Source organism: Dermacentor andersoni, chromosome 2 (genome assembly GCF_023375885.2).
Source record: "Dermacentor andersoni chromosome 2, qqDerAnde1_hic_scaffold, whole genome shotgun sequence".
In the NCBI taxonomy this organism is placed as follows: domain Eukaryota; kingdom Metazoa; phylum Arthropoda; class Arachnida; order Ixodida; family Ixodidae; genus Dermacentor; species Dermacentor andersoni.
Genome location: NC_092815.1, coordinates 209276667 through 209287239, shown reverse-complemented (window position 1 = coordinate 209287239; position 10573 = coordinate 209276667). Strand labels below are relative to the sequence as shown.

At 45.3% G+C, this 10573-nt stretch overlaps 2 non-coding genes across 2 annotated transcripts; both read left to right on the top strand.

Moving 5' to 3' along the window:
* Positions 1-5044: 5044 nt before the first annotated feature.
* Positions 5045-5186, top strand: LOC126541019 (U4 spliceosomal RNA). The gene has a single exon (XR_007601603.1). It is a non-coding gene; the product is annotated as a U4 spliceosomal RNA (small nuclear RNA).
* Positions 5187-9595: 4409 nt separating this feature from the next.
* On the top strand, positions 9596-9737 carry LOC126541024 (U4 spliceosomal RNA). The gene has a single exon (XR_007601607.1). It is a non-coding gene; the product is annotated as a U4 spliceosomal RNA (small nuclear RNA).
* Positions 9738-10573: the final 836 nt, after the last annotated feature.

Here is a 10573-nt window from a genome sequence, read left to right as displayed (position 1 = left end):
CACACACACACACACACACACACACACACACACACACACACACACACACACACACACACACACACACACACACACACACACACACACACACACGCACACGCACACGCGCACACACAAACAAACAAACACACATACACACATATATATATATATATATATATATACATGCACTTTATTAAGATTATGTATTTCTAGACGTAGAACACAACCAGCAATAAACTTCGCACAACAAATACTGACAAACAACACATTGACAAACAACACATTGTTTTTAGATCACAGTGACCTTTTCAGCTACACTAGTGTTGCCGATTTCACCTGTTTCAGGAACTTGTCTGCATAAATATGGAAAAAGATACTTCCCTTTCATCCTTTCACCTTCTGAAGAATTCCAAAGGAAGGTTTGGGGACTGATATGCAATGTTCTTTTTTTAACAGAATAAATTTTTTCTAAAACCCAACACAACATCAATTTCTTTGCAAGTTTGCCTGAAGCACGTTTCTGTGAGGGATATACATGTGGATTTTATTCAAGATTATTTACTTTTAGACAGAGAACGTGCGGCTTTTGTAGATGCTGCATCGGTCAGAGGAAAGAAAGCCTTTATGTTAGTAGTAGTAGATGCACATGGTCTCACTCGGGAAGCTATTACAATCATGACTAAAGACACGACAGTCGCGGAGCAAGTGGCGATCGCATTGGCTTTAAGGAATAATAAGTGGACGTGAATTTACAGTGACTCTAAGATTGCTATTAGACACTTTACCAAAGGCTTTGTAACCAAAAGGACTGCCCAGCTGATCGGTGAGATGGACAGCCAAGGGATCGAAATCCGCTGGTTCCCTGTACACATGGGGTCTGTTGATCCATCTCGGAATAATTTAAATGAGATGGCTAACGCAGCTGCACGAGGAATTACTATCCGTGCACTACGCGACCAGGACCTTAATAATATACAGGAGGAGAACAGCGACCAATTACATATAATGAAATCACGATGCATTACTACATGAACTGAAGGGAATTCCCAGTACCACTCGCTACGCTCAATAGAGCTCAAGCGGTGGCTCTGAGATTGTTACAGACAAGGACTTATCCGAGTCCAAAGTTTATTAACAGGCTATATCCAGAAAGAGAGGTACCAATCAAATGCGAGAAGTGTATTGGCATAATTACTCTGGATTATATGCTTTGACAGTGTCCTGTGTCCTTCATGGACTGTGACGAGGAAAGAGACTGGTGGCGACGAGTCCTTCACAGTGCAGTTCTTTTGGATCAAGTACAGGCCAACCAGAAAGCCCACGATACGGCGGTAAGGTTAAACCTTACTGTCCCGACGTGGGAGCCGCCTGCGTCAACCTATGCTTTGACCTCCTGGACCTGAATAAAGTTCATCATACCATACCATACCATACCATACCATACCATACCATACCATACCATACCATACCATACCATACCATACCATACCATACCATATTATACCATACCATACCAACCATACCTTACCTTTAGACGAAGCACACATAAAGCAGAAAACTTGCAACAGCACAGTCTGACAACAAACACGTTGTTTTTAATCATCGTGGCCTTTTTAGCAACTTTGCTGTTGCCAATTTGGCCTGCTTGAGGAATTTGTCTAAATAGATTTGTTTGTAGCAAGTAAACCTTTGGCATGTGGCTTCTTGTGCCGCCACAATGATGGTGGAGCAGGTAGCATCAAAACATCTTTTCGTATATATCCCTTTTGATAATGCCCCACCCTAGCTTTCAACACCTTATTGCTCTCAACATTAGCAAATCGGAGGATGAGCCCAAATGTATAAACATAAAAAAGAAAGCTAAATTCAGGCTTGGTGCCAGGTACGTGTTATACCTGCCACTTTACTTGGTGCCAATTGTATGGGATCATCATCATCATCATCATCATTATCATCAGCCTGGTTATGCCCACTGCAGGGCAAAGGCCTCTCCCATACTTCTCCAACTACCCCGGTCATGTACTAATTGTGGCCATGTTGTCCCGGCAAACTTCTTAATCTCATCCGCCCACCTGACTTTCTGCCGCCCTCTGCTACGCTTTCCTTCCCTTGGAATCTATTCCGTAACTCTTAATGACCATCGGTTATCTTCCCTCCTCATTACGTGTCCTGCCCATGCCCATTTCTTTTTCTTGATTTCAACTAAGATATCATTACCTCGCGTTTGTTCCCTCACCCAATCTGCTCTTTTCTTGTCCCTTAACGTTATACCAATCGTTCTTCTTTCCATGGCTCGTTGCCTCGTCCTCAATTTAAGTAGAACCCTTTTCGCAAGCCTCCAGGTTTCTGCCCCGTACGTGAGTACTGGTAAGACACAGCTGTTATAAACTTTTCTCTTCAGGGTATAATGGCAACCTGCTGTTCATGATCTGAGAATGCCTGCCAAACGCACCCCAGCTCATTCTTATTTTTCTGATTATTTCAGTCTCATGATCCGGATCCGCAGGATCCACAGTATGTATCGGATGTCGCATTGTAAATTTAGAATGCTTTGTTTCGTTCATTATAATGCTTCAACCTGAAAGAAATATTTATTATAAAGGCAAAGCAACGTGAGGTTGGCCTATGCATACAGCCTCTGCAAACTGCTTGCCACTTCAATTCTGTTCACTCTGCCTCTATACAAACTGACTTTCTGCTTATAGGTAACAAAAACCAAACCACAAGGGCAGTTGCATCACGGCAGTGGAGCACCGTATCCTTTCATCGTTTGCTTCTATCTTATTCTCGAAGTGGTCGATGACCTTGAAGTATCTGTAGTCGAGGAGGATGTCGCCGTACTTGGCCACGTCTTTGCGGTTGTAAAGCTTGGAAATGGGTGGGAGTACGTCCGAGAGCCGGAGCAGCCCGGCCACGATGGCGTTGCCCCTTGTCAGGATTGGGGGCTCAATCCCATCGCTCGAGATCCGTTGCCAAGATTGGAGTCCGGCATGAATTCGAAGGTAGCTGGCCCATGCCGTCGTCCAACTTAAACACGCTGAGGACGTTTATGAAGGGAAGAACTGCTTCTCATCGAGAACGTCCTCAGCGTGTTTAAGTTGGACGACGGCATGGGCCAGCTACCTTCGAATTCATGCCGGACTCCAATCTTGGCAACGGATCTCGAGCGATGGGATTGAGCCCCCAATCCTGACAACTGGTGGCAGCGGAGGGATGAAAAACAAACTTGGGAGGGTTTATTTTACATTATATACAGAGAGGGGAGAGTCAAGTAACAGTAGTAGAGTCATTACGGGCCGGCAGCAACTCGGACGCTGCGGCCCGCGGCAAGAAGTTCGAGAGAGTTCAATCAGGGAATGCCCTGGTCTCTCTGGAATGCTTCTTTTAAACCCTTCGAGGACTGGAAGTCGCGTCATGTTCGGCCAATGGGAGAGCCCGCTCCGATGACGCCACCTTCGGCCAATGGTAGGCACCCGTGCGGTGATGTCGCACCCGGCGGCTCTCCGCGGTCTTGCCTTGCTGTGGTGCAATGCTCTCTTCAAAGGCGGAGAAGGGGGGATGATTGGGCTCCATTGTCCGAGGGCCCACCTACTCCCGGTGGTACGGCCCCACTGTGGTGGCAAATGCCTTCTTCAAAGGCGACCGGTGCGACGCTGCCAGGCCTTCCCGGTACATCACAGCCGTCGTGTTTTCGGGGCTCGCTTTCGTTGCAACAATGCCGGGCGATCCCTTCGTTTTCTGGAAAACTCAAGCATTCAATAGCTACCGCGGCGTACGAACTTGTTGGCACGTGAACTTGTTGGCTCGAGCGATCCTCTGGAATGTGTCATCCGTGTTTCTGCATCCCTTACTTAGAAGTGGCGCGATTCGAAGTGGTCTGCGGAATTTGAAGTAGGTTCAGGAAACAGCTCCATATCTAACACCCTGCAGGGGATGTGCAGGAGCGTCTGGCAGCAGGCGTTGTTCTGGGCTAGGAAGTCCATGGCGCCAAGCCAACTGCGCCGTTTCAAAGACGACGTTTGGATGAACACATCCTTTCACACGACATGTCATAGAGACGGGTTTCTTCAAGCGATAATTACTAGCTGTAACGTTCGCTCGGCAAGTGTCTCCAAACACATCACAAACTGTGTGGCAGCACGATTGAGAATTTGCGGCTTCGTTCCTGACAGGACTATGGTGTTTTATTGTGAAATGAAGCAGAGAAGGCAGGTTATTCAAAGACGACGATCGACGCAAACGCTCCACCTACCAAACTCAGGCGCATGCGGTTTCGAAAGGTAACCGACTGCAAACGGTGAAGGCACAGTGAATTGACATTACACAGTTACGGACGGCCTCGCTGGGGCCTTCGGGATGCTGTGGACGATTCACACGCTAATTTGTGCGTTTGAACAACATCGCAAGCACGCACATGACGATCGAAAACGTCGCCCTCGTTCATTGGTCCGAGGCAGTCAAGGTAACCTCATCCGGGTTCTTGGCCGGCGAATGTGGCTAAACAGGCGCTAATGATGATTCAACATGTGAGGGAACCAGGGCAGGTCCTGAAGATTAAACTAAATGTACTGTAGTCGTTTAACGTTACCGCACGCCGACTTCTCCAGCGATTAGCAGCATGGATGGTTGGTTGGATGGATGGATGTTATGAGCGTCCCCTTTGGAACATCCCTTTTGGAGCGTCCCCTTTTGTGGGCTGCGCCACCAAGCTCCTGCTACGTCCTAAGCTGCTGCCTAATGTTCTACCTAGGTAGGACATTAGGCAGCAACCGGCGGCGTTAGGAGCCACCTGGCGCCACCTATGAAGACATGTTGAAAATATTTTTCTACAAAACTGCCAGATGCTTTCATAAGCACTATAACAAGTTTCGACAAATATATAAAACGAATTGTTTATATCAGATAAAAGAAATGGTTTAATTTGTGAGCCTTACTGCAAAAATATAAAATTCCGTAAATTGCCTAAACAATTACTGAGAAAAACGCAATCTTTACATGCACAGTAACTGCAAAAGTAATGGAGCCTCTTGCAATAGGATCTTATCGAAACAGTGAACGAGGCAGCTTTGCGCAGTGGCGGTGTCGTACCCAATGAAGTGATAGCTGAGGGGCGACTATTGCTAGTTGAAAACTTTTCCCAATACCCCGCCGGGACGACGTGAAATACCGTCGGCCATGGCAATTTTTGGCAGGCCCTACGGGGCTTCATTATTGAATGAAAAATCAGAATATTCGTGGATAACCGTTGGTTGACTTGGGAAACCTTAACAATAGTAGTTGGGAAATGTGCTGGAGGCGTCTAGCCGCGTACGTGTTGCTGCTATGATCGTCGTTTCCTTAACTTGGTAAGGTCATGAAACCGGCGCCCTACATCTTGGTATGTGCCAAAAGAGGCATTGTATCACAAACGTGTGACGAAATAACTGATAGATAGATAAATAAATGATAAAATACATGACACACATGCGTGTCATGTAGGTCATGAAAGAGCCGCCTACGTCCTAGTGCTTTCATGGTCGTTTCGTTTACTTGGTATGTATCAAAAGGACAGGCGTGTCATGTAAGTCATGAAACGGCCGCCTATGTCTTATGTACCGAAATTGGCATACTATGACGAACATAAATAATAGGACATGAAACAGTCGCCTACATCTCGGTATGTATCAAAATTGGCATAGTATGACAAGTGTGTATGATGAAATAAATAAGTCATGACACGCATGTCATGTATGCCATGAAACAGCTACCTATGCCTTGATGCTCCCATGGTCATTTCGTTAACTTGGTAGGCACCCAGTGTCATGTCATGAAACAGTCACCTACATCTCGGTATGTATCAAAATTCACATAGTATGACAAGAGTCTATGACGAAATAAATGATAGGACATGACATGCATGTCATGTAGGTTGTGAAACAGCTGCCTATGCCTTGAAGCTCTCATGGTCGTTTCGTTAACTTGGTAGGCACCCCGCCCATTGCTTCCCATAACACCGATTCCCACAGGGCGTGGGATCTGCCGGCTATTTATGTCATTTTATTGTTTACAATCACAGTTGTGTGTCCTTAAATCACATACAAGAAAAACACCGACCGTACATCACTTTGTTTGAAACCTTGCCCGCATATAGCACTTTTTAACCAGAAAATTGGCCATACTGCACCCTCCCCTAGTTCTATATTGGACATCCGTTGCATTCACAGTTGTTCCGGAAAGCGGCATAGTTACTACGTTATTCATCAAATGACTTTTAAAGCTCTGGATCAGTTGCACGCGCAATTTACCGCAAATGTCTTAATTAGTCCGCACACTTTGAACACAGTGTGCCCCTTATTAAATAAACAAGTTGCCTTGTTTATTTAACAGAAGCCACCGGAGAAACCGACTACGAACGCCGCATGACGCATAAAAAAAAAAAAGGAAAATAAGAAAGAGAAGGCTCAATATTTATTGGCCGCCCTCCTATTCATGGCAGGAACGCGCAAATTTTGTCATAGATTGCGCGTACCATCAATTTTGGTGCAACCAAATGATTGAGATGTGATTTTGAAGATTTCATGATGTGGGGTTGCGTTAAAATGTGACTGCCTCCAGATATGCCATTTAAACAACTGCCCCCAGGGTTCATTAAATAGAAACGTTAATTGATATTTTGTTGATGATTCTGCTGCTACTTACGTTATGCTGCAAAATATGTCCATTCCGCGACTCCACCTTTCTGCTGAGTGGAAGGTTGCAAAAATAATTCCCATGCCAAAACCAGGTCACACATCTTGCCTGTCTAACCACCGGCCAATTTCTTTACCATGCACGTGCTGCAACATACTAGAGCACATAATCTTGAAACAATTGACAGAATTCACGGAATGAAACAATTTAATCCATTCAAACCCGCACGGTTTTCGAAACGGTTAATCAACAGTGCCCAAATCGTGGAAACCCTTCATGACTTAACTATAAACATTAATGAGCAACTACAGGCGGACGTAATCCTTATGGTTTTCTCTAAAGCATTTAATCGTCTTTCCCATGTTAAATTACTTCACAATCTTAACCGCCTACTTGTTAACGGCCCTCTTGTTCGTTGGATCAATTACTTTCTGTCAAACCACTCCCAATACGTTGAAGACAATGATCACCATTCTGATACTGTCCCTGCTTTGTCCGGCGTTCCCCAGGGCTCTGTTCGGACCCCACTTCTGTTCTTATTGTACATAGATGATATAACAAACAAAGTCGACGTCACCATTCACCTCTTTTCAACGATTGCTTTCTTTATCATACTGTTAGTAAACAAAGATCAAGCAAAACTGAACAATTCCCTAAATAAGGTAGTGTGGTGGTGTGCATACTGGCAAATGGTGGTAAATTCTGACAAAACAGTCTGCATGTCGGTCACAAACAAAAAATCTAGTCTGCAGTTCCTGTACGGTTCCAACGGCACTGTTCTCCAAAGCGTCATCCAGTAGAAATTCTTAGGCATTGACGCAGGCGGCTCCCACGTCCCGACGTGGGAGCCGCCTGCGTCAACCTAAGGTTTTATCTCCTGGACCTGAATAACGTTCATCATACCATACCATATCATACCATACCATACCATACCATACCATACCATACCATACCATACCATACCATACCATACCATACCATACCATACCATACCATACCTTTAGACCCCCCGAAGCACACATACAGCAGAAAACTTGCAACAGCACAGTATGACAACAAACACGTTGTTTTTAATCATGGTGGCTTTTTAGTAACTTTGCTGTTGCCGATTTGGCTTTCTTGCGGAATTTGTCTAAATAGATTTGTTTGTAGCAAGTAAACCTCTGGCATGTGGCTTCTTGTGCCGCCACAATGACGGTGGAGAAGGTAGCATGAAAACATCTTTTCGTATGTATCTCTTTTGATAATGCCCCACCCCAGCTTTCAACACCTCATTTCTCGCAACATTAGCAAATCGGAGGATGAGCCCAAATTTATCAACTTAAGAAAGAAAGCTAAATTCAGGCTTGCCGCCAGGTACGAGTTATACCTGCCACTTTCACTTGGTGCCAAATGTATGGGATGTCACATTGTAAATTTATAATGCTTTGTTTCGTTCATTATAGTGCTTCAACGAGAAAGAAATATTTATTATAAAGGCAAAGCAACGTGACGTTGACCTATGCATGCAGCCTCTGCAAACTGCACGCCACTAGAAAGCAAGCCACTTCAATTCTGTTCACTCTGCCTCTATACAAACTTACTTTCTCCTTCTAGATAAGAAAAACGACACCACAAGGGAAGTTGCATCACGGCAGTGAAGCACCATATCCTTACATGATTTGCTTCTATCTCATTCTCGAAGTGGTCGATGACTCTGAAGTATCTGTAGTCGAGGAGGATGTCGCCGTACTAGGCCACGTCTTTGCGGTTGTAAAGCTTGGAAATGGGTGGGAGTACATCCGAGAGCCGGAGCAGCCCGGCCACGCTGGCGTTGCCCCTGCAGGCAATGTGCAGGAGTGTCTGGCAGCAGGCGTTGTTCTCGGCTAGGAAGTCCATGGCGCCAAGTCAACTGCGCCGTTTCAAAGACGACGTTTGGATGAACACAGCCTTTCACACGACATGTCATAGAGACGGGTTTCTTCAAGCGATAATTGCTAGCTGTAACGTTCGCTCGGCAAGTGTCTCCAAACACATCAAAAACTGTGTGGCAGCACGATTGAGAATTTGCGGCTTCGTTCCTGACAGGACTATGGTGTTTTATTGTGAAATGAAGCAGAGAAGGCAAGTTATTCAAAGACGACGATCGACCTAAACGCTCCACCCCCCGAACTCAGTCGCATGCGGTTTCGAAAGGTAATCGACTGCAAACGGTGAAGGCACAGTGAATTGACATTACACAGTTACGGACGGCCTCGCTGGGGCCTTCGGGATGCTGTGGACGATTCACGCGCTAATTTGTGTGTTTGAACCACATCGCAAGCACGCACATGACGATCGAAAACGTGGCCCTCGTTAATTGGTCCGAGGCAGTCAAGGTAACCTAATCCGGGTTCTTGGCCGGCGAATGTGGCTAACCAGGTGCTAATGTAGATTCAACATGTGAGGGAACCAGGGAAGGTTCTGAAGATTGAACTAAATGTACTGTAGTCGTTTAACGTTACCGCACGCCGACTTCTCCAGCCATTAGCAGCATGGATGGTTGGATGCATGGACGTTATGAGCGTCCCCTTTGGTGGGCTGCGCCACCAAGCTCCTGCTGTGTCCTAAGCTACTGCCTAATGTTCTACCTAGGTAGGACATTAGGCAGCAACCGGCGGCCTTGCAAGCAACCGGCGGCGTTAGGAGCCACCTGGCGCCACCTATGAAGACGTGTTGAAAATATTTTTTCTACAAAACTGCCAGATGCATTCATAAGCACTATAGAAGTTTCGACAAATATATCAAATGAATTGTTTATATCAGACAACAGAAATGGTTCAATTTATGAGACTTACTGCAAAAATATAAAATTCCTTAGATTGCCTAAGCAATTACTGAGAAAAACGCAATCTTTACATGCACATTAACTGCAAATGTAAAGGGGCCTCTTGCAATACGATCATATCGAAACAGCAAGCCAGGCAGCTTTGCGCAGAGGCGATGTCGTACCCAATGAAGTGACCACTGAGGGGCGACTATTGATAGTTGAAAACTTATCCCAATACTCCGCCGGGACGACGTGAAATACCGTCGGCCATGGCAATTTTTGGCAGGCCCTACGGGGCTTCATTATTGAATGAAAAATCAGAATAAACAATCGTAGTTGGGAAGTGCGCTGGAGTTGGCTAGCCGCCTACATGTTGCTGCTCTCAGCGCCCTACATCTTGGTATGAGCCAAAATTGGCATTGTATCAAAAACGGGTGATGAAATAATTGATAGAAAGATCGATAAATGATAAAATATATGACACATGCGTGTCGTGTAGGTCATGAAAGAGCCGCCTACGTCCTGGTGCTTTCATGGTCGTTTTGTTTACTTGGTAAATATCAAAATGGCATGCGTGTCATGTAAGTTATGAAACAGGCGCCTATGTCTTATGTACCGAAATTGGCATACTATGACGAACATAAATGATAGGTCATGAAACAGTCGCCTACATCTCGGTATGTATGAAAATTGGCATAGTATGACAAGAGTGTATGATTAAATAAATAATAAGTCATGACACGCATGTCATGTATGTCATGAAACAGCTACCCATGCCTTGATGCTCTCATGGTCGTTTCGTTAACTTGGTAGGCACCCAGTGTCATGTCATGAAGCAGTCACCTACATCTCGGTATGTATCAAAATTCACATAGTATGACAAGAGTCTATGACGAAATAAATGATAGGACATGACATGCATGTCATGTAGGTTGTGAAACAGCTGCCTATGCCTTGAAGCTCTCATGGTCGTTTCGTTACCTTGGTAGGCACCCCACCCACTGCTTCCCATAACACCGATTCCCACAGGGCGTGGGATCTGCCGGCTACTTTAGTCATTTTATTGTTTACAATCGCAGTTGTGTGTTCTTGAATCACATACAAGAAAAACACCGACCGTACGTCACTTTGTTT